The sequence below is a fragment of the Podarcis vaucheri genome, assembly GCF_965113315.1.
Source record: "Podarcis vaucheri genome assembly, chromosome: 7".
NCBI lineage: Eukaryota > Metazoa > Chordata > Lepidosauria > Squamata > Lacertidae > Podarcis > Podarcis vaucheri.
In genome coordinates this window covers 26,833,932-26,858,994 of record NC_138765.1, presented here as the reverse complement: position 1 = coordinate 26,858,994, position 25,063 = coordinate 26,833,932, and positions in this window count along the sequence as shown.

Here is a 25,063-nt window from a genome sequence, read left to right as displayed (position 1 = left end):
TGTAGCAAATATCATGAATATGGAGAGATATAAAACATGGATTATGAAATAATATGCAGTTCAAAAGGTTGACAAAAGGACCTACGGAGGGTGGGAAGTCTGGAGATTCAGAGAAATGGATATGTATTTTGTATTGTTGTAATTCTACACTTGTAAAGTCAAATAAAAATTATTTCAAAAAAGGAAAAAGAACCAGGGACGTTCTGCATGCAAAGCAGATGCTCTACCACAGGCATAGGCAAACTCAGCCCTCCAGATGTTTTGGGACTACAACTCCCATCATCCCTAGCCAACAGGACCAGTGGTCAGGGATGATGGGAATTATAGTCTCAAAACATCTGGAGGGCCGAGTTTGCCTATGCCTGCTCTACCACATGAGCTGAAGCCCTTCCCCAATGTTGATTGACCCAGCCTAGCATTGATCCATATCCTTTAGTGTGTCTTCCAGGCTTAACATCAGCATAACCCGAATTCAAGATCTTAGAAGATGAAAAAGACAGGTGATCAGCTGTTTTCTCCTCTTTCCTTATCCAAGTGACAGCGGCCAGTGGACTAGGTAAAGGTGAAGGAGCCGCTGACCATTAGATCCAGTCGCAGACTACTCTGGGGTTGCGGCACTCATCTTGCTTTATTGGCCGAGGGAGCCGGCGTACAGCATCCGGGTCATATGGCCAGCATGACTAAGCCACTTCTGGAGAACAAGAGCAGCGTACGGAAATGCCGTTTACCTTCCCGCCGGATTGGTACCTATTTATCTACTTGCACTTTTGACGTGCTTTTGAACTGCTAGGTGGGCAAGAGCAGGGACCGAGCAGCGGGAGTTCACCCCGTCGCGGGGATTCGAACCGCCGACCTTCTGATCGGCAAGCCCTAGGCTCTGTGGTTTAACCCACAGTGCCACCCGCATCCCTAGCCAGTGGACTACATCAGAAGAAAAAGCACGGGGGGGGGGGGGAGGGAGAGAGATGATGTACCCAGCGACCCGCGAACGAAAACACCTACAACTGAAATAAAACAAAGATGGAGACCGCGTGAAGTGAAACCCTCCTCCGTGGCCCGCACAATGGCAGCTGAACCAGATAGCTCCGAGTTCATTAGATTCTCCAATAATGTTGAAATGACATGAAACGCATAAAGGAAACTCCATGGGGGAGGGATGTAGTGCTTTGTGGCAGGAGCGGCTGTGTCATTAAAAGGATCCATCGGTGGGGGAAATTGCATTGTGGATTAAATTGCAGGGTAAAACTGCGTGTTTGGGAGGGGAAGAGAATCTTAAATTCAAGTGATTACTGCAGCTGAGAATGAATTAAAATCCCAGTGCAAGCAATTTAGGTCACAATCAACGTGCTCAGAAAGTAATATAGATGGGGGAAATGGGCTGGGGGGCAGGGAGAGAACACCAAGCTCCAAATAGGGACATTTGTCGCTCAGTGGGGTGGGAAATAGGTATAGTGTGTTGATTTAGGATCTTAATCAAAATGGCTGCTTCCGCCTTTGATTTTTGCTTTTCTCCAGATCTGCTGTTCTCTTTAGTACTGAACGTGCTGCTGACTTTACAGAATCATCTGCATCAGGGACATGGCCCCTCAGGACTCTCCGCCTGGCCCTCAGGACTCTCTCCCCAAGCCGCACCGCTTCCCTTACCAGGTCACATCCTTACCAGCTCTGCTTTTGCCCTTCCTTGAGGGAAATGCTACACTGCCCTGAGCCCCATGGAGGAAAGTCAGGGTATAAATGTTGTTGTTGTTTAGTCGTTTAGTCGTGTCCGACTCTTTGTGGCCCCATGGACCAGAGCACGCCAGGCACTCCTGTCTTCCACTGCCTCCCGCAGTTTGGTCAAACTCATGCTGGTAGCTTCGAGAACACTGTCCAACCATCTCGTCCTCTGTCATCCCCTTCTCCTTGTGCCCTCCATCTTTCCCAGCATCAGGGTCTTTTCCAGGGAGTCTTCTCTAGTAATAATAGCAAACAGAATCCAGGGAACTGTCGTTTCCCTCTTACCAAGCTGCAATTCCCAACACCCTTAACAAACTACAGTACCCAGGATTCTTTGAGAGAAGCTATGTATAGTGGTACCTCGGGTTACATATGCTTCAGGTTACAGACGCTTCAGGTTACAGACTCCGTTAACCCAGAAATAGTACCTCAGGTTAAGAACTTTGCTTCAGGATGAGAACAGAAATCGTGCAGCGGCAGCATGGCAGCAGCGGGAGGCCCCATTAGCTAAAGTGGTGCTTCAGGTTAAGAACAGTTTCAGGTTAAGAACAGACCTCCAGAATGAATTAAGTTCTTAACCCGAGGTACCACTGTGCTTTAAATGTATGGTGTGGGTGTGAACCACATCTCCAGTGATCTCTCCTCTGAAGGAATTCAAATACAGTGGTACCTCGGTTTTCGAGCATCTCAGAAGCTGAACGTTTTGGTTTACAAACACTGAAAACCCAGAAGTAAATGCTTCCGTTTTTGAACGCGCCTCGGAAGTCAAACGGATTCCACTGCATCCCCCCCCCAATTTTCTCCCTTGACTTTGCAGACCACCCTTTGTACCTTGGTTGTCAAACGTTTCAGAAGTCGAACGGTCTTCTGGAATGGATTACGTTCGACAGCCAAGGTACCCCTGGAAGTGCTAGCCTTCCTGCTGCTGTTGGACTCCAGATCCCATCAGCCTCAGCTGGCATGGCTGATGTTCAAGCATGGTTCCTGAATGAGACAGCTGTATATTCCTGAACTGCAGGGGATTGGACTAGATCAGGGTTTCCCAAACTTGGCCCTCCAGCTGTTTTTGGACTACAACTCCCATCATCCCTACCTAGCAGGATCAGTGGTCAGGGATGATGGGAATTGTAGTCCAAAAACAGCTGGAGATGTGAGTTTCGGAAACCGTAGATGATCCTCTATGGTGGCAGTCATAACATCTAGAGGGCCCCATGTTGGCTATCCCTGCCATTTGTTATAGAATTTTGTTTTGCTATTTTAAGTTCTTCATGAAGCCAGTCTAGGAGCCCTTTAGACTGAAGAAATGGGGTGCAGAAATGCCTGCAAACATGAAAAATCTTGGAGAGCTGCTGCCAGGCAGTGTTGACAATACAGTGGTACCTTGGGTTAAGAACTTAGTTCATTCCAGAGGTCCGTTCTTAACCTGAAACTGTTCTTAACCTGAAGCACCACTTTAGCTAAAGGGGCCTCCTGCTGCTGCTGCACCGATGCCACACAATTTCTTTTCTCATCCTGAAGCAAAGTTCTTAACCCGAGGTCCTATTTCTGGCTTAGCAGTCTGTAACATGAAGCGTATGTAACCTGAAGCGTCAGTAACCCCAGGTACCACTGTACTGAGCCCTGCAGCCCAACTCAGTATAAAGCATCTTCCTGTGCTGCTCCCACCCCTTCGGATACGTGAGAGGGATGCTGAATCATGCAGCCTGATAATGATAGACACAAAAGCATCATTCCTGCACATGTTACTGGCCCAACATCTCAGAGGGCTAAATGGGACCTTGGCCCGGGAGTCTCAGCTACTGAGGGCAAAGCTGGGGTGAATAGATTAGCCAGATATATGTTGGCTTGTTGCCGGAACCTGTTTCAAAGTAGTTGCCTTTGGTATTCAAAATAGGTTTGACACCCACCCATTATCCCACATGATTAAGCACACCTTTTCCTTTTGCCTTCCTCTGATGCCGTTCCAGACCCTGACCTTTCAGTTTGGCTCTTCCGAAACTGTTCCTTATCATGTCCCATTGCCTTCTGTCCCTTTGGAGATGCGATGAGCAGAACCAGGCACTTGGGCTGCACACACCACCCGCTTTTGACTCTCCGCCTGGCGCATTGCCGTCCCTGGTTTGGAGAGTAGTGTGCAGGCGACGTCAGTTGCGGTCTAGATCTGTCCTCCCATTTCTTAGGAAATCCTGCATCTGGGTGCATTTCCCCGCATCACCCCAACCCACCTTCAATCCAAACTGAGGAAGAAACAACGACCTAGCTGCAGTTGTAGCCAGCACTGTGTGCACAGCCGTGATTCAAAGTCTTAAGGCAGGTCTGTGGCCCTCCAGATATTATTGGACGCCAACTCCCATCTGTCCCAACCTGCGTAGCCAATGGCCAGAGATCATGGGACTTGTGATCTAACCACCTCCGAAGGGCCACTGCTCCCTTGTTCTAAGGCCTGGACCTTTTCTATTCTTCTTCTGCATCAACCAGCACAAAATGAACCCATTGTGTCATTGGAGGGCTTTTGATGCTGCCTGCTCCAATGTACCAATAATTCTGCTGCCGTTGGCAGAGTGTGTGTAAAAGACCCAACCCCCTTTGTCAATCAACAGGTAACCTGGACTCCCCCCAAAATACTGATGCTTGGAGAAAGAACGCCGCTCCTGCTGGGCATCAGCAACAGACCCTTGCTTGTACGCCGACCAAAATTTCAGCTGCATTGTAGACTTCCTTCTTCTCCCTCCCAGGACCTTAGGTGCAAAGTGACCTTCTTTCTTCTGTCCTCTTTGGCAGGAGCTGTCGGAAGATGCTTCCACTGCCTTGGTATAAAATGGTTAAATCTACACACGTACACACACACCAGGAAAGGGTGGGGTGGAGGCCAGTTAACAACGGTGGTGCCCTCATTCTGGTTGGAAAGGCGACATTGACACCCTGGGTGTCACCCATCAGCTCACTGCTAAGATCATTCCCTCACTTGGGTCTTATTTGTCTGCACGCCAGCCGTCTCCTCCCTCCCTCCTTCTCTCCTTCTCTCTCTCTCTTTCTCTCTCTCTCTCTCTTTTGCTCCCTCTTCACCAAGAAGAAACAGCTTGGAGTGTTCTGCAGTTCAAACATTAAGGTAATTATGATGCAGCGGGTGTTGGGGGGGGGATGGAAGAAGGGGGGAAGAGGGAGAACAGGGAGGGGGGGGAGAATGGTGATACACTGTCCTGTAATGAATGCCCTATTGTTTCCACTACAAGCAAGGAATTTGGGAAGAGGGCTTGGAGAGGGTGGGTGGGAGATGTCTCTTGATTCCTGATGGGATATCGTGTGTGTGTGTGTGTGTGTGTGTGTGTGTGTGTGTGTGTCTGCTATAAGAGACAGGATAAGAGCTGGCATTGAGTGACTAATGTGGGCCATTTTTAAACATAGCCCGGTGATAGGTTTCTTTTTGTGCATGTATTTTAAGGAGCAGCTAGCTGCATACCTCCAGAGAGAGAGACACCTATGGCTGCATCTCCTAATCTGCCAGCAGTGTCCCCATGCCTCAGATGCAGATTTCCTCCAACTGTCGCACTTTCCCTGGCCAAGCTTTTCTCTGCACTCCCATTTCTGTCTGGATAGCTGCATCTCTCCAGGCAGGCAGATCCTTCCCTATAGTGCATGACAGCACAGATGCCTCTTCTCCCCACACAGCCACTCCTCTGAATCCCATTGTCCTGCCCGTCTCCCCTCTCCTCCACACAGCTTCCCCTGCAGGTCCCATTGCTTCCTGAAGCGCATAGAAACACCCCCCTCCTTCCCAGCTTCGCCCATTCCTTCCGCAGGCAAGTTACCCATTAGCATTAAGACGGCTCCTTCCTCCCACTTCCAGAACAGCCTTCCTCTCCCCTGTCATCTCATCCTTTGGAAAGACCCAGAAATGCCACGCCACCCTCTCCTGCGCATTGCACCTTAAATCCGAGGGAGGCTTTTTGTGTGCCTGCCTACCTGCCCCATCCCATCTGCGAGACAGCCTCTGGCTCTTCCCCACCCATAGCCCCATCCCAAGCACCCCCATTGTTCTTCCAGAGAGCTCAGCTCAGAGCTAATATTATACAGTCCCCAAATCAGCTGTTATTGGGGTGGGGGCTGAAATGGCAGTGCTGTGAATTGAATGATAATCCTTTGCCCAATGAGCACTTCTGTTTAAATACATTTGTTGGGGTGGGGTGGGGGACAAAAGAAGCACAGCTTTCCCCCCCTACACACACACACACACACACACACACACACACCTCCCCCACAACCCTTCTGATATAACCCTGGTTCAAAGATGACCTTCAAGGAGAAAGCTAGGGTAAATTCAGGGTGGTTTTAAAAGAAAAAGAAACTAGCTCATGCAGATGTAGCTGAGGCCACTGGAGTGTAAGCAAGTCCCAGAGATGGTGTTTTTTTTTGTTTTTGTTTTTTTTGCAGATGGGAGTCAGCTGCTGCCCAGACCCATTTTCTTTCTCTCATCTTTGTTAGGAGGCTGCAGGTCAACTTAAAGAGACAGCGATGCAGGAGAAACTGGCCAGAGGGGGTGGGCGAGGGAGAGCATAAATGCAATCTTAAAACACAGGCGTGAAAATGGAATGAGAACATCCCTCCCTGTTTTCATTCTTGCTGAGTTCAGTGACTGTGCAGCATAAAATGAACCTCCCCTCCCCCCCCATTAAGGATTCCAAAATCCATATTAAAGCAAAATACCTTCATTCGGCAGCTCTGTGGCAGAGCAGCTGCTTTGAGTGTAGAAGGCCCAAGGGTCAATCCATAGCCTTTCTAGGTAGGACTGGGAGAGACCCAAGTATGAAACCTTGGAGAGAGCCACTGCCAGTCAGCGTAGACAAAATAATAATAATAATAATAATAATAATAATAATAATAATAATAATAATAATAATAATAATTCATTTATTCATATTGAGCTCTAGAGGGACCACTGGTCTGGCTCAGCAATATAAGGCAGCTTCCTAAAATATCATGAAATGCTTCACTAAAGAAAGGTATTGCTCCATTATGGATTGGGGATATCCCCCCCCCCTTCCCCATCATAGGCTAACACAGCTACCTTTACTTTTCTCCTGTTAGGCATAGTGTCCAGTTCTAGCAAAATGCAGGAAATTGAGAACTCCCATCATATCACATTTGATGCTTGCTACATGCAGCCCATCACACTCTTCCCACCCCCGCCACAGCATCTTTGTTTAAATTGCCGAGGTGTCTTCTCATTTATTTGCTTATTTTTAGAAGTCCACCAGGGCTAGTTCAGCTGTCAGAGAGCCAGGAATGACTACTGCTCCTTTTTGAGTGCACTGAGTTTTGTGTGTGGAATGGCACTTAGAGCAGGGGTGGGGATCTCAGGCCCCAGGGGGCATCTGTGACCCTCTGAACCTGCCTGACTGGCCATTGCAACTCACCCCAAGTCACATTCCCTCCTCAGCCCCACACCGTTGGCCTAGGCCACACCCCTCACCAGCCCAGCTTTGTAACCTCCTTGGGTGTTTTTGTCTGGCTGGAATATGTCCTTGAACTCCAAGAATGCCTCTTGCTTGCCTGGACAGAGAGTGGTGTATTGGTGTGTGTGGAAACTAGTCTTCTGTATAAAGGTAAAAGATATATTATTTGCTCCGCCCACTTTTGCCTCTAGCCCCGCCCATCACTGGCATTCACATACACCCTCCCTGAAAGGTTGTCCGCAAGAGAAAGCAGCCCCTGGGCTGAAAAACATACCCCATTCCTGCCTTAGACCCTTGGTCATCAGTTGCTGGACCAGGGAACAGACCTAGAGGGCCCCTCCAAACGCCCTTCTTATTGCGCGTTCGTTTCATTTATTTTTATTTATTCCACAATGTTTATATGCCTCTTGATTGCACTAAAACTTCGAAATGGTTTACAAAAAGAAGAAAAACAATAAAAAGATCATTTTAAGAAATTGTTAAAAAGAAGCACTTTGGTGGGGGATTATTTAAATAATCAATAAACTAAACCAGATTAAAATATGCAACCTTTTCTACATATGGCTTACCAAAACAAAGATGTTTTAAGCAGGTATCAAAAGAAGCACAGCAAGCCTGATGTCAGCAAGGAAGGAGTTGCGAAGTGGGGGTGCTGCCATAGGAAAAGGTTGATATCTTGCAAGGGCGGAATGAGTGGTGTTGGATAATGGTCGAGATTATTGAAATACCGAATGAGTAGGGTCTGAGCAAGTGAAGGCTGGGAAATGAAGGTTGCGTTTGCAAGAGAACCATTAGAGAATTGCAGGGCAGCATAAGCACAGGAGCTATGGCTACAACTATAACCTTTTTAAGGAAAAAGGAAGGAAAGAAAGAAAAGAAAGTTGTTATGCCTTGTGACTGAAGTAGTAGAAGCTAGCGGAAGGAAATACTGCCATATATGGACACAACTACCCCTTTGCTTGCAATAATATAAATGCTTATGATCTTTTCATTTTTGGTGTGCCACCCCTTAACTACTTGCTTTCACCCATCTGATGATTGGTGTCTGGGTTTCACTGGCTGAACCCACAGGGGCATCGAACCCTAATATATCCCCAATGATGCCTGTAATGGTGCCCGTTCCACAGATTGAAGCAGTCAAGTGAGCACATGAAGGAAAACCTGCAACTAAACTGGTCCCAGGCTGTTATGTGGGTTTATATACTAATAGTAATGCATTTAGCTTGGCCTGGTAGCAGATCAACATCCACCGCAGGTCTCGGAGCAGAGGTGTCACATGCTGACCAGATCTCACTTCCGTCAGCAATCGTGCTGCAGGATTCTGCACTAACTGCAGCATCTGGCTTGCACGCAAGGGAAGCCCCACATAGGGTGTGTTGCAGTAATCCAATCTCGAAGGAACCAGGGCATGAACTGCTGTGGCCAAGCTCTCCTTGTCCAGGAACAGTGGTAGCTGTCAAACTGCAGCCAATGGCATCAAAAGCCGATGAGAGATCAAAAAGCAGGAACAATGTCACACTCCCCATTGTCCCACTGTCTGCAAAGGTCCCCCAACATGGAGACCAAGGGCAACTTACCGTTGTTCCATAGCCAGGTCTAAATCCAGGTTGGAATGGATCTAAATCATGGGTAGGCAAACTAAGGCCTGGGGGCTGGATTCGGCCCAATTGCCTTCTAAATCCGGCCCCCGGATGGTCTGGGAATCAGTGTGTTTTTACATGAGTAGAATGTGTGATTTTATTTAAAATAAATCTCTGGTTTATTTGTGGGGCATAGGAATTCATTCATCCCCCCCCTTCAAAATATAGTCTGGCCCCCCACAAAGTCTGAGGGACAGTGGACTGGCCCCCTGCTGAAAAAGTTTGCTGACCCCTGATCTAAATGAACAGCACTATCACAACGCTCTCTACCACCCTCCCCTCAAAGGGGGCATTTGCTGATTAACCTTCTATGGCCTTTGCCATAGAAGTGTTTGTGGGAGTGGGGTCATTGATTTGTTTTTGTTTTATCATGTATTCATTTTGTATTTTTATGTTGTGAATCGCCCTGTGATTTTCAGATGAAGGGCGGTATGCAAATTTAATAAAATGAAATAAATTTGCAATTAGTCAATGACTGTTCCAGCCCAGTGGGTCAAGAACTGGTTCCATTAGATGCATGAAGCATAATCCTAAACTGGAAGGCATGTGTACCAAAGGGTAGCCAATGAGTTCCCCTCCAGATGTTTTAGACTCCAACTTCCATCATCCCTGACTGTTGACCCTTCTGGTTGGGGCTTATGGAAGCCGTGGTGCAACAACTTCTCAAGGGCATTACCCTAGATATATAAACATGGGGTTGGATTGAAATTAGTCAGTTAAGGTGACTCATTGGGTGGCATTCAATGTGAGTCAACCCGTTGAAATTGATGGAAATGACTAACTTAGGGTTGTTGATTTCAGTCCCGTAAAAGTTTGAAAACAGTTATTTTGAGAAACGGCAACTGGAGCTCCTGAATCCAGATAAGTCACAGATCTTTTTCAAAGATTTTCCTTTTGGTGTGAATGAAGTTTGGAGAGACCCTCAGGGATGTTTTGGTTTTGTTTTTAATTGGTAAATTAGACAACAAAACCACAATAACATTATGCTTCCTGTATGCCCCCAAATAATTGGCAGGCTAACTTTCTGAATAAAGCCCTTTCTAAACTTAAGAAATTTAAAACAGGGGAATTATTACTAGGAGGGGACTTTAACTGGAACTTGGAAGGAGTAGACATGAAATTACTCATTTGTCCTACAAAGAAATCTGAAAATATAAGGGTGAATAAATTTTTGAAGGAAAAGGCACAATTTTATGCTTAGTACAGAACTATAGTCTGTGAGATATTTGGATTGAGACACCCCCCATACACACACAGAGAGAGACCATAGGTTCACACCCCAGTCTTCTATCCATAGAACAGAGTCTTGGATTGACCATGTGTTTCACTTGCAAGGCTTATTTTCAAACACCAGCTTCGTGCAGGTAGGGGCCATCAGCATTACTTACCACGCTCCAATCCTAGTAGAAATTATGGCTTTGAATTCTTTGCCCACACACACCCAGCCAGTATTTTAATTCATCACTTCTCACCTCAGCAGTAGAGCCTGGGAAAATAAAAGGTACCCCTGATGGGTCTGTAACAGTGTTATGAAAATCTATGGAAGCTTCTTTTGCACGGAACCTGTATTAAAGAGTTATCTGAATAGGAAAGACAGAGCCAATGGGTAGAATCTGTGTTGAAATTAGCCCATAGATGGTAACTCACACCAGTGAGAACATCCCAAATGAGCCCTGAAACCTCTCTGGTGTCCTGGAGGGGTTGTGCCAAACCAGACACCTATTGCCATACGAAGCAGTTGAGTCCATGGACTGGCAGCTTCTGGAACTTAGCATTTGATGCAGTTCAGAAAATTATTACACAACCAATAGACCCTGCAGCTGAATTTATTAAACGTTTTTTTAAAGGAAATAGAGAGTGACAACAACAAAAATTACTTGGGCGCCTTTTAATGGTAACTTTGTGAACATGCACAATGTGGGAGCTTATGACATTATTGCAAAAACAAACAATAATCAAATCTCTCCACCTCTCACCAAAAGCGACAACATTCTGTGAGAACAGAGGCATCTCAGGAACTTAAATGCTAGGAGCTCTCCATGGTACTGAAATGGCTGAACGTTTAAAGCAGGCATAGGCAAACTCGGCTCTCCAGCTGTTTTGGGACTACAACTCCCATCATCCCTAGCTAACAGGACCAGTGGTCAGGGATGATGGGAATGGTAGTCTCAAAACATCTGGAGGGCCGAGTTTGCCTATACCTGTTTTCAATACCTCGGGGCAGCAGAAGCAGAGTCCAGAGCACTCATACCAGTTCCTGCCTGTTTCTTTTGTTAAGGGAAAGGGGGGAAATGAAATTGGAATAAGCACTTTCTTTCATTTCTGTGTACAAATGGGGAACTTGTACATTTCCCCCACCTCCACACTGTGCTCCAAGGCCACCTTGTAATATGGGGACAACAATGGCAAGGAGCCGGACTTCCTTGCCTCCCTTAAGGCTGCTGGTGATTATGTCCTGGATCAGCAGAAAAGCCACCAAGGCCACAAACCCCTCCAAAGCAATGTTTTATTGTGGCTGTATCCCACCACATGCTCTTGACTACATTAATAGTCGATTCATGGCGGATTTATTATTCTTTATTAGTCTGTCTGTGAGGCTTCCCCAACACTGCCGCATTACTGCTGTCCAGAGGGACTGGAGCGCAACACAAGCAAAGACTAAAAAATAAACTGGGGCGTTTGTGGTGTAAAATGTTACAGGATTACAGCAGGGTTATGCACTGATTGGGAGTGAAGCTTTGTGACCGCCCAAACGTTTTTGCAGTATTGGAAGCAGGACTGCATACAACTGCCTTGAGAGCATCATGAGCACAAATCGCCGTGAGTGCGCCAGGAAAAAAGGATGTCTGGAGGGCCCCCGTGTCTTTTCAACTGAGTGCTACTTTTACTGGTCCTTGGCCCTGATGGACCTTTCATCCTCACTTCCTATGGTTGCTCTCTGCTAGCATCCCTGGCAAGCTCTAAGAGGGTCTAGTCAAATTACGATTCTGCCATTGTGCTGTGCTTTCAATCATCCAAGTTTTCTGTGGGCTACGCAAATCCCAGCTGATGCCCTTCAGCCTCTCTGTGCTTCGTTACATAAACACACACACAAAAGTGTGTGCTTTAGACCAGAATAGCTTTAAAATAGAAAGCTGTCAATCATATAGGCAGATTTCCAGAGAGACACCTGATGCCCTAGGAAAGATGGCCTTGATAAAACATCTATCCCCTTTCCTCCTCCTTCTTCTTGTTTTTTTAAAAGTAATTTGTATTAGATTTTCCTAAAGCATAACAAATTTGGGAGGCGGACAAAGAATAATCATAACAATTCTCATCCATAATGAACAAAACTGCGTTTTGGGGTATGTTGAACAACTACAATTTACCCTGACATGTGGAGATATCCATGCCGTAATGTTTCATGTGTTGCCGGAGGATGATAAATTTCCTTTTGGTTGTTGACAAAGTAAAGAAACTGAAACCATGTTACATCAAAAGTCTCACATTTGGACAGGCCCTTTATTGCCCTGTGGTGTGTTGGATGTTCTAGTAGGGCTATGCCCATATCGTGTTCATCCACCCCTGCCTAGTGGCGTCATTCATGTGCTACCCATTTCTTGCTATTTCTGTCCTCTTTCCTAAGCCCTTAGCCAGCATCTCTACCCATGGGCCAGATCCCACCCACCTGCTTTCTACCTGGAGCCTGCACATGTCACAGTTCCACATGGAGATTCTTGAGAAAACTGGATTCTGCCCTCATTTTATCCCTCCTTGCCTAAGGAGCTCATTGCTTCTTCACTGTAGCCCTTCAGGTATTTGGCAAAGGCAGAAGTCCTCAGATCAGACGGAGAGGCCCTTCTCTGTCCTGCCAAGGGTGGAAACCCAGCTGGATGAGGCAAGAGAGAAGGGCCTTTTCCATGGCTACCCCCAGATTATGGAACACTTTGCCCCATGAAGTGCTGGTTTTTGTTTGTTTGTTTTGGCCAGTTATTGAAGACTGTTTTATTCCGGAAGGCTTTTTGCTGTGTGTAGCAGGCAGTGTTGTATTTTGACCACTGACCCAAACTCTTTGATTGGTTGCCTTATTTGATTATTTATTACATTTCTATTATACCTTTCCGTCAAGGTGGCATGCAATGCTTCTCACCCTCTCCACAGTGTGGTGTAGTGGTTAAGAGTGGTGGACTCGTAATCTGGGGAACCGGGTTCGCGTCTCTGCTCCTCCACATGCAGCTGCTGGGTGACCTTGGGCCAGTCACACTTCTTTGAAGTCTCTCAGCCTCACTCACCTCACAGAGCGTTTGTTGTGGGGGAGGAAGGGAAAGGAGAATGTTAGCCGCTTTGACACTCCTTCAGGTAGTGATAAAGTGGGATATCAAATCCAAACTACTACTACTACTACTACTACTACTACTACTCTTCTTCTTCTTCTTCTTCTTCTTCCTCCTCCTCCTCCTCCTCCTCCTCCTCCTCCTCACAACAACCATGTGATGTATCACAGGCTGAGAGACAGTGGCTGGCGCCCAAGATCACCCATGAGAGGGGAATTTGAACCCTGGTCTGTCAAATCCTCATTGGACAGTGTCTTACCACTCTGCCCCTTGGGCTCCCTTGTTCTTTGTTGCTGCCGTTACAAAACAGCTGTTTTGAAGTGTTGCAAGCTGCCTCAGACGGGGCTTTGCACCAGAAGGTAGGGATAGAAGAATGAAAATAAATAAATAAAGGTGGTACGCCGACAGAAGTGGGAGATTTGGGGGTGCTCTGAACTGCCTTACAGTAGAATTCTGTGCATGCTTACGTGGAGATGAACCTTTGCGTGTGCGGTCATGAACTGGTTGGACGCAGAGACATGGTGGGAGGAACCAGCTGGGGAATCTCCAAGGGAAGAAGACTCAGAGCCCAGGGAGTGGTGGAGGGACAATGAGTGGTCAGAGGGAAAAGAGAGGAAAGACTGGGAAGAGGAGGTGTCAGAAGCTGAAAGGGTAACAGGGCTAGGAAAGTCCGTAGCAGAGAGAAGTCTAGAAGCAGAAGAAACTGAAGCAGGAGAGGAGGGAGGCCGAGAGGCAGAGATGAGTCCGGCTGGTGAAGAGGCATATTGTGTCTCCCTCTCCTGCTGTGACAAGCTCCCTTTCCTCCTGGCTTCCCAGAATCAGAAGAGGCATGAAAAAGGCAGAGGAGAGGTTGGCTGCATGCAGGCGCAGTTTCCGATTGCTTGGAAAACGACCTAGAGAGGAGGGGACTTAAACAACTGCGGGGAGGTGGGACCTTCAGTCTCAGCAACTGCTTCATGGGGACAAGACCTACTGGAGATGGGTTGCCGTGCTCATTAGGCATGACACTCTGCCAAGTCTGCGGAGATCGTGTTCTTGCTAATAAAGAGTGAAGTCCATCTTTGAACTGACTGGCATACTCCTGTGATGTGCTGCTTAGGGGCCATTTCTAAGGCTGAAAAGAAGCATCTAAATTGGATCAACTGTGGGGCAGCTTTTTCAGTCTGGGGGTTGGACTCGATGGCCCTTGTGGTCTCTTCCAACTCTATGATTCTATGATCCCAGCAGTGGGCGGGGTCAGAAGCAAAAATGGGTGGAGCAACGGATGTTGTGAATGTTACCATTGTACAGTAGGCTAGTTTCTAAATTTGCACACCCTTCTTTATTCTCCATCCATGACAACAGGAAGCATGATTAGAGTTCCGCCAGGCAAAAACACTCAAGGAAGGTGCCAAGTTAGAGAGAGGCATGTCCTAGGAGGAGTGTGACCTGGAGAACCCTATTCCCACCCTCTCCCGACTGAGATTTCTCATTCTTGCTCAACCTATTTTAAAAGAGGGGGAAAGTGCAAATTATTTAATTGAGCTGACTCTGTAATAAAGGTGTTTAAGACTGTAGCCTTACAGTGCAATCCTATCCAGGTCTACCCAGAATTAAGTCCCACTGAGCTCCGTGAGTCTTTTCCCCATGCAAGTGTGTGTATATGGATTGCTATTTTCATTCATATCTCTTTGTTTCTGTTGGAAGATTTGGCACTGCCCTGAGTTACCATTGGTGTTATTTTGCTGTTCTTAGTGTTTCAATATTTGTATTGCGATCTTTTAAAGAACTTTGTGAACTGCCTTGTGGGTTTATGAATCAAAAGGCAGGGGTTAAAATATTTTATTAAGAAATAAATGGGATTTTAAAAAGAAAATCAATTCTGCACCTTTTGGCTCTCCTGTGGATTCGCAATATGTTCCCCACCCTGTTCACTGGTTTGGAAATATGGAAACACTTCTATTAAGGGGTAGTAAAGAGATAATTATATTAACCACCTGTGATGATGATCATGACAGTGAATTCATTCAAGCAGGTGGTAACCCTAACATTTCAATTTCTTGGGAGTCTGAACTAGATGGGGGCCACTTTAGTCAAAAATAACATACAAAACTGTATTATATTACGGAAAGTGCTTTGCAGAAATGTGAATTATTAGGCAAAATTGCGTGCAATTGTGTGTATATTAAAATGCTAGTGAATTTTCAGGGGCACTTTTTAAAAACAAAGATGCAAACTAATGTGGAAAATATCAAGCATGGAACTTTAGGATGGGAAAAATGAGAAACGGAGGGAAACCAAAACGGACAGATTTGCCTATCCCTATTCTTAGCCCTGACCTTGAGCACTACCCTGAAAGTTTCCACTCCCCTCCTTCTCCATCACAAATGCAAGGCAGACAACAAATCTCATGTTATCTGTCAAGTGGAATCATTTTACAAAGCTATCTTAGATCCCACTGAAGCCGGAGCTGGAGAATTTAGGTCAGCCACCCTCAAACTGTGAGCAGCAGCACTTAGAAGGTCCCGTGTGGCTGGCTCACCAGCCCATCATTAACACACCTTGAAATCACTCCACCTTTCGGAGCATTGCCTCCACTGGAGCAGAACAAGGAGGCTTGGGTTGTGTACATAACACACACTCAAAGTCCGGTCGCTTTATCAGTCACACGCACACACAAAATCCTGGGAACCATAGGAGCCAATTCCAGGAAGCTGTAGGTGCTTGGGCACCCACAATAATATAACTGTGGGAGCCAGGCACCCACAAAGTCCATGAGAAAAGCTGGCAGGCAGCAGTGGAGTCTCTTTGCCTCCACGTCCAAGCCCCTCCCTGCAGAAAAGGGTGCCTCACTGGTTGCGGAGAGGAGGAGAGAGAGGAGATACTGCAGGCTGCCGGATCACGGACATGCGACATCACACACACACACACGTCTGCATATAGTGCATGTGATGTCATGCACCAGTGGGCACCCACAATCCTGAGGGCGGGTTGGTGCCCCTGCTGGCAAGTTTGTTAAGGGTGCTGGAAGGTGTAGCTTTTGGAAGGGGCCTCCTTACAATTCTTAGCACACTTAACAGACTACAGTGGTCTGAGAGTTTGTTCAGCGCACAGTGCAGGTGCAACCTTGGGGTCGAAAAGCCTGAGTACTAATAATAATAATAATAATAATAATAATAATAATAATAATAATAATTTATTTATACCCTGCCCATCTGGCTGGGTTTCCCCAGCCACTCTGGGCAGCTTCCAACAAAATATTAAAATACAATAGTCTGTTAAACATTAAAAGCTTCCCTAAATAGGGCTGCCTTCAGATGTCTTCTAAAAGTCTGGTAGTTGTTTTTCTCTCTGACATCTGGTAGGAGGGCGTTTCACAGAGCGGGTGCCACTACCGAGAAGGCCCTCTGCCTGGTTCCTGTAACTTGGCTTTTCGCAGTGAGGGAGCCACCAGAAGGCCCTCGGTGCTGGACCTCAGTGTCTGGGCTGAACGATGGGGGTGGAGACGCTCCTTCAGGTATACTGGACCAAGGCTGAATACTTAGGAGTGTGAACACAAGAAAAGTTGCCCTATGAAAAACGGGCTGTTTAGGCTAACCACTGAACAACGGATGCAGGGCCGGCCCTCTTGTTTGACAGAGTGTGGCAGGCAGTCAATGCTGTTGGAGGCAGGCAGTGGAGGCGAGGTGCTGGAGAACAGAGCTCTGTGAACCTTTCACCCTGCCCCGCACTCCTCCAGCTAGCCTGACACCCTCAGGTGTGGTGAAGGACCCTGTCCCATTGCCCTTGCTGAAGGACATCCCTTCTGTTAGCTTTTGTACATGGAATAGGAGGAGGGTGTCATCTTGTCCTTTTGCTTCAGGCAGCAAAAGGCCTTGGGGCCTCCCTTACCTGCTGGGAGACCTCAGGAAAGTGGAGGCAGAGGGGAGGGCAGGCCAAGGATGCCTGTGAGCATCAGAAAAGTTGTTCCAGACCAAAGTCCAGCATTTATTTATAGTATTTTTAGGGCACCTTTCAGGGCCCAGCCCATTCGGGACAGCTCACACAGCATTAAAAAAAAAAGAATTAGGACTCTTCCAGATGACCAATTTGTTCAACCCACACTGGGACCTTAGGGTGAAGGGCGGGTAAATTATAATAATACTGGAAACCTCACATAGGTTAGCCCCGTCTGGTTTCCCAGCCTTCTTTTATTTACATGGTTTCAAGCAAGAACTACGAGGAATGTTCATCCCACCCTCTAAGGCCTAGAATGTATGTTCCACAGGGAAGGAACGTGATTCAGGGTGGCAGCAAAGAGCCTTGGGTTTCCTGTCGGCTGCTGCCCTAGGAAGGCGGCCAGACACTGCTGCATTGGAGGCCCCACATGCAGACTAACTAAGGGCTTCGTCACATCCCTCCTGGAGAACATGGGCAGAGTTATGACATCACCAGCAGCCAATCGAGAAGCTGGCTTCCAGTTCAGTGACCCAAAGCTCCCCAGAGCATCTTTCGCTTCAGCCATTCCAAGGGTTTCTGGTCCTAGAGTAAAATCTGCAGGAGGCAGTGAAACAGAACCCTTGGTGGCATTAGAATCATAGGATTGTAGAGTTGGACAGGAACATGCTACATTTATGAGTGGACTCTTACACACAGGCATTCTCTGCTAGTGTTGCTACTTAGGCCATACCTTTAAAGCACTACGATGCTGCTTTGAACAGCTGTTGCTTCCCCAAAAGAATTCTGGGGGTTGTAGTTTGTTAAGGGTGCTGAGAGTTGTTAGAATGTCCCTAGTCCCCTCTCCGGGGTGCAAGCCTGGGCACGATGTATGGAGGTCCTGAGCTGTCCAGACGACAAGACCCAGCTCTTGGCCTCACTGATGTGATGGCAAGCAAGACATGGGGCACCAGCTTGGTGCCAGAAGGAACAACTCCCAGGATCAACCCCTCCTCACAAGGAAGTCTTCACAGTCATGTCAGGGAACTGTACTTACCCCTCACCATGCTCCAATTCCCAGCACCCATAACAAACTACAGTTTCCATGATACTTTGAGGGGAAGCTATTTGAATCTGCTTTAGATATATGGTACGGATGTGAAAGAATGGCTCTGTGAACCCACAGGAGTTAAGCAGCCTGAATCTATGCAGGATCGCAGCCATACAGTGGAAGCTGTCCATTCGGGCAAAAGGGGAGCTGCCCCACCAACCTCATCCTGCCCTCAGCCAGCCTCCACCTGCCTGCCTGCCTTCTCACATCCAGCCCAGGGAGTTGCACTGGCTGTCAGCTTCCTCCTCCTCAGTCTCGGTGCTGTAGAACTTAGCAGGGAGGAAGACAGGGTCAAAAGTGGGTGTAGTTGGCTCTCGCTCCACCTGAGCCAGAGCCACTGTGGGCCCCTCGGCCATCCGCCCTACCAGTCCCAATGAACACCAGCTGCCACCAAAGCCATTGATGACACAGTGCAGGGCCAAGAGTTTCCTAGCATCGGTGGGGGTTGGGAGATGACACTGGAACTCATGAGCTCATTGGCTTCTGCAAGGGATGCCTTTGCAGCTTGGCCAACTCCTCCTCCCCTTGCTAGATGGGGCAGGTTTCAGGATGCATTCAGGCACATGGGGGCGCATGCCAGATGTGGAGCAATGTGGGTTGATGGGGGATGGTGATGCCAGGAAGCCCATGAAATAATCCCTGTGCCTTACTGCATTTTTTAATTGAAGAGGTTTTAGAGCAGGATTTGCTCCTGGCATCAGATGCACGAGTCTGACCTAAATCTGGAGCAGCAGGAAGCGGGTTAAAGAGACAGCGGCTCTTTTTTTTTTCCCTCCTCCCCTTTCCTTTCTGTGCCTTTTTTGCATTAAAAATAAATGGGCATATTATTCATTTCATTGCCTTACGTAGAAAGTCTTCCTCCCATTATCATTGTCAGTAGCAATGATTAGAGCCTTGGATTCATCACCCATCATTCTTAGATGTTTGTAGGCAAATAAGTCAAGGGGGGGCAGCAAGAGGTTAAAATGAATGAGTGAGAGAGAGGGAAAACTCTCCTTCTCCTCCATCTTTGTAATGTGGCCTGATAGGAACACACTGGAATTGCAGAGGACAATGCTAAAAATAACTGAACTGATGGCCTGCTCTCGCTTACAGAACGATTGACGAAACACTTTCAAAAGCGATGCTTAAAAATAATGGTTGCTTCTGGCCCCTTTGGGCCTTTGCTTTTTAATATGTATTTAGCACGAAGGTATTTTCATGTCCCAAAGGGAACTTCCAGGTTGTTTCTGTTTTTCAAAAAGGGATTCAATCACATACCGGCAAATTCTGGTTGTGCCGTTATAGCATGTTGGGGAGTCTTGTGCAGGAAACCTGATTCCCCAAAAGATCTGACATTTTGCGATGGGGAAATGCACCGGAAAGTGTGAGATCGCACTTGCCTTGGCACAACGTCATCTAACCTCCCTGGAAACGAAACAGTGTGAATGCTCACTAAATAGCCTTCAAAGTGTACAATATCGAGCCATTGCGATTCCTGCATTGGAAAGGGGCACTCGCCCTCTGAAAGCATAAATGCAAGCAGTTATTCGGATCTCTGTTTACCACTAGTGGAAAGACATGGTGCAAGGGATCCAGACATTCTGAAGGATGATGAACCTTGAGTGCTAGAAAAAGATTCAAATAGCTGTTGACTCCAAAGAAACTATGTACATCTACTGCCTGTACCTCCAATGGTGCAATCCTTAGCATGTTTACTCATAAGTAGCCCTGAGTTCAGCAGGACTTACTGCCTACAGTGCAAAGGACTGGAGCCTAACTTTTTTTTGCACTCAGTATGGAAGCCTGATTGAATCTGCGTACCATCCCCTCTTCTTTTCCTCCCCCACCCCATTCTTCCTTTTACAAACTGCAGAGCGGGTCCTTTTCGACATGCTCAGAAACATGTGCAAGTGTGGGCTGCTCTGATCTAACCAAATGGGGGCAGGGAGTGTGGATTAACAGCTAAATAATGCTCAAAAGTTGGCAGAGCCCGGGTTCAAACGTTTACAGTGAATTCTGTTGCCTTGGCATAATGAATCCGCTTTTTAAATAAAACAAAAACAAAAACAAAAACTGACTTCTTACGGCTAGGAAAGTGATAGGGAAATGCAATCAAAAGCGTGGGGGTGAATGGGAAGATGCATAAACAACGTGTAAGCAAATCAGGATGAATGCTTAATACAGACCAGACATGGCCTAACCACTCTGCAAGCTTTGTGTGAATATTCAGTAAGATCCTCTGGAGGAGTGCCTACTGACTGGAGGGGACGTTCCTTCCATGGGCAAAGCCCCATCATTAGGTGATAGACCATTACAACTTCAGGGATTGCATGAGCCATGTGAGTAGCAAAAGATGTGCTGTCTCTGGCCCTCCAACTCTGAAAGTGCTCTGAAGCACTCAGGGTCTGGCTAAGTGGGCTTCAGTCAAGGGGGGGGGTTCTAATGCACTCCAATTCCTTGCCGCTTCACATCATGCTTTGTGTTTCAGTTTTGCTGCTAAGTGGTTCTTCCGACCAAAGAGAACTTGGCTAAGTTATGGAGAGACTTCTATTCCTTACACATGAAAACAAAATCTGTTTCATTCTCCCGAGAAAGCCGGCTCTAAAGTGGCATTGCTTTCTCCCCCCCACAAAAAAGGTGCTTTCTTTCCTCCCTCCCTGCCCCCTTTTAACTGAACAACTACAGAAGAATATATTGAAACCTTGGAATAAAACATTCATTCCCACTCTTCTGCTTTTGTGGGGATGGCAGCTTGTGATGAATGAAAGATCCAAAGAACTGCAGTCACTGAAATTCCCATCAAGCCTTTCCAATAATAGTCTGATGGAATAAATCATAGCCCTACCTGGGAGGTGAGGGACTTCAGGCTCAAAGGCCACATGTGGCTCTCCCCAGGCCACACCCTGTTTCTCCAAGCCACACCCCTCACTGGAGTTGCTTCACATCTTCTGCACGTGCATAACAGAAGCATGTAAAATTTTGCATGGAGGCTTCCGGTCCCGCCTGCCTTAATAGAGGCAGCCCCTACAACAGTGGGGGATCGTCGACAAGCAAAAAACAAGGATGACAGAGGGTAAACCATCCTTACAAATCCGCCCCCCCCCCAGGGATGGGAGAAATGATCTTCACTCTCAGTTCGTCTCAGCACCTGACTCTCACTCCAGTATGGTTGTGGGAGGCAGGGAGGCACTGAGTGCAAAAGCACTTCGCCTGGTGAAAACTCTCCTATGCCACCATTAAGAAGCAGAGGTTCTCTGTTTAATCAGATCTTTAATTGGCTTTAATTGGCTTTAAAGTACCAGCACGTGGTAGGAAAGGGTTGCAACAACATACTGCCAAATATAACAGCTACTTGGATCAAAGGTTTGAATTGAGATAAGGTTTTATTTGACATGAGAGTCGGTTGCGAAGAGGGAATCCCACAGTTTGTTTATTCTAAGCTTCTTTTATATTTTTATGATTCAGCAACCCTCTCCATAATATAAGATAAAAAGATATTTACAAGTGAGGAAGGGACGTTGGAGTAATATTGATATTAACAAGCAAAAATGGAAACTGTGTGTGATCTGAAATGAAGAAAGGAGGGGGAGGGGAGACTATTTTGGAAAGAGTAATTCCCCTCACCTCCATTTAAAAACAACAAAGGAAAAAGAGACTGAGATTTGTGTGTGCTACTGACGGAATGCAATCTAAGATAAAGTTTAATTGGGCCATAAATCTTTTGCTGGAAGGAAAAGAATTTGGGGGCTGTGATAAGAATGCTGCAGAGATTCTGGGAGTTGGAAAGGAGTATTAAATCTTCAGCATGTTTGAAAACTGCCCACCTTTTCCTAGTCTGAAGGGGAAATGGCAAAGACATGAGATCTTACTAGTGAGACAGAATGGTTTACTAGTGAGACAGAATGGTTTCTAGCAGACTGCAGCCTGTTCCAAGACATCAAAGCAAGGGATGGAGAGATAAGACCTCTGAGAAACTTCGAGATTCAGTTCCGCCCCAAGCCACAATGGGGGAAAAGAACAGCTGGGAAGTGAAAGAGACAACACCATATATGGACTGAAGGAATCTCCATGGACATAACAGTTTTCACACGCAGGGAAGAATGAAGATAATAGTTTGAGTTCCTCACTTGAAGCTTTATAAATTTATATATTGTAACATCCCGAATGGAAATCATTAATTATGTAGCTGTTGACTAAGGGATTATTATTATGACTGAAATGTAACTGACATTAATTAAGATAAAGGAACGCAGTGATATAAGATCAGAAATGCACCCAAACCATCATGTGGGAAGCCACTTTAACTAAAATGTATTACCATATTTTTCACTCTATAAGACGCACCTTCCCCCTTCTAAAAAGCAAGGGGAAATGTGTGTGCGTCTTATGGAGCGAACACAGGCTGCGCAGCTATTGCTGAAGCCAGAAGAGCAAGCGGGATCAGTGTGCAGCGATCCCTCTTGCTCTTCTGGCTTCAGGGATAGCCATGCAAAACCTCTTGAGCGCAGCCAGAGCGCTCCTGCCTCTTCGCTCAAGAGGCTTTGCATTGCTTTCTTGTTTTCCTCCTCTAAAAACTAGGTGCGTCTTATGGTCGGATGCATCATAGAGCGAAAAATACAGTAATTGGAAGTTGATCAGCATTTTGATAATTGTATAATTTGGAGATTAATTGTTATTGTTATAATTTGGCTATTATTGGGGGTATATTGGAAAACTAATAAAAAATTTTTTTTACAAAAAATAATATAAAATTATGCATGGAGTAAGGGAACAGAGCAAAGGTTTTTCTTCCTCTCTCGGGACACTAGAGCTCAGGGACATCCAGGGAAGCTAAATGCTGGAGGATTCCAGACAGGCAAAAGAAAATACTTCTTTATTTAATTTATTTATTAAATTTGTATACCGCCTTATACCCGTAGATCTCAAGGCGGTTCACAACATAGAATTACAATATTAAAAAACCCCGCAAAATACATAATAAAAATAAGAACAAAAACAAACCAATAACACACACACACCCTGCACCTAATTAAACAGGGGAACTCATTGCCACAAGCGGCAGTGGTGGCCACCAACTGGAACGGCTTCAGAAGAGGACTGGACAAATTCGTAGAGGGTAAAGCTATCAGTGGCCACAAACCAAGATAGCTAGGTTCCACCTCCACTGTCAGAGCCAGTATGTGTCTAAATACCGGTTGCAGGAGGGGGAGAGCTACTGTTGCGCTCAGGCCCTGATTCTGGGTTTCTCATAGGCCTCTGGTTGACCACTGTTGAGAACAGGATGTTGAACTAGATAGACCTTTGGCTCACGTCCGCCCCATGTATTTCAGGCACTCTTACCCCACTTTAATAGTCGTGGCTTCTCCCGAAGAATCCTCATGATTGTAGTTTGTTAAGGGAGCATAGGAACAGAGGCAGTTGCCTTGTATTGAGCCAGGCCACTGGCTCATCAAGCCCCATATTGTCTGCTCTGACTGGCAGCAGCAGGCAGGGGACGTTCCCAGCCCCACCTGAAGATGCCAGGAAATGGGGCCTTCTGTATGTAAAGCAGATGCTCTCCCACTGAGCTATGGCCCTCCCCACATGCTAAGAGGGTGCTGAGAAGCTACACTTCCCAGCACCCATAACTAACAACACTTCCCAGGATTCTTTAGCTGGAGCTGATGGGAGTTGTAGTCCAAATCATTTAGAGGGCATCAGGTTGGCAGAAGCTTTTTGTGTGTGATCAGCACCAAGGCAGTTTCCAAAGGACAGCTCCGTTGCAATCACATCTAGTTAAGGGACAGATGGATTTGGAGAAGGCACAGATAGGGAAAAAAGATGGGTATAGAAAGCTTATGAAAGCCAAGCCCGTGAGGCTGGGTTGATGGGAAGTGGCACAGATTGCTTTAAGTAAGAAATACAGAGGGCTGATCATATTAGAGGCTGTTTTCGAGTACTTATGTGCCTGCTATTCAGTTGATAGAGATCAGTTATTAATGTTTTCCCGAGGGTGCAAAAATCTGCATGGCCAGAATTGTGCTGCAAATTGTGGAATCCATCTTTTTAGCACGGACTCAGCAGAATCTGATTATCTCACTTTTCATGATTTATTTAAAAACGCGCGCACACACACACACACACAGCCTGACACAATTAGGGATCATAGTAAAAAGGTAAAAGGTGTACTGGATAGTTTTGGCCAACAGTTCAGAAACCAGTTAGTAGGACTTTGGAGAGAGGGAAGTAAGATAGCAACTAAGGATCTAATCTGGCCCTAAGATTGGATCTAGGTAATTTCTACTCAAAGTAGACCCAACTGAAAGGAATGAGCCTAAGTTGCTGTTGTTGATGTTGTTTAGTTGTGTCCGACTCTTCGTGACCCCATGGACCACAGCACGCCAGGCACTCCTGTCTTCCACTGCCTCCCACAGTTTGGTCAAACTCATGCTGGTAGCTTCCAGAACACTATCCAACCATCTCGTCCTCTGTCGTCCCCTTCTCCTTGTGCCCTCCATCTTTCCCAACATCAGGGTCTTTTCCAGGGAGTCTTCTCTTCTCATGAGGTGGCCAAAGTATTGGAGCCTCAGCTTCAGGATCTGTCCTTCCAGTGAGCACTCAGGGCTGATTTCCTTCAGAATGGATAGGTTTGATCTTCTTGCAGTCCATGGGACTCTCAAGAGTCTCCTCCAGCACCATAATTCAAAAGCATCAATTCTTCGGCGATCAGCCTTCTTGATGGTCCAGCTCTCACCTCCATACATCACTACTGGGAAAACCATAGCTTTCACTATACGGACCTTTGTTGGCAAGGTGATGTCTCTGCTTTTTAAGATGCTGTCTAGGTTTGTCATTGCTTTTCTCCCAAGAAGCAGGCGTCTTTTAGTCAGGTCCATTCATTTCAGTTGGCCTATGCTGAGTAGGCCCAGAATTGGCTATATTCCCTAGATTCAGTTGCTAAAACAGCAATAGGGA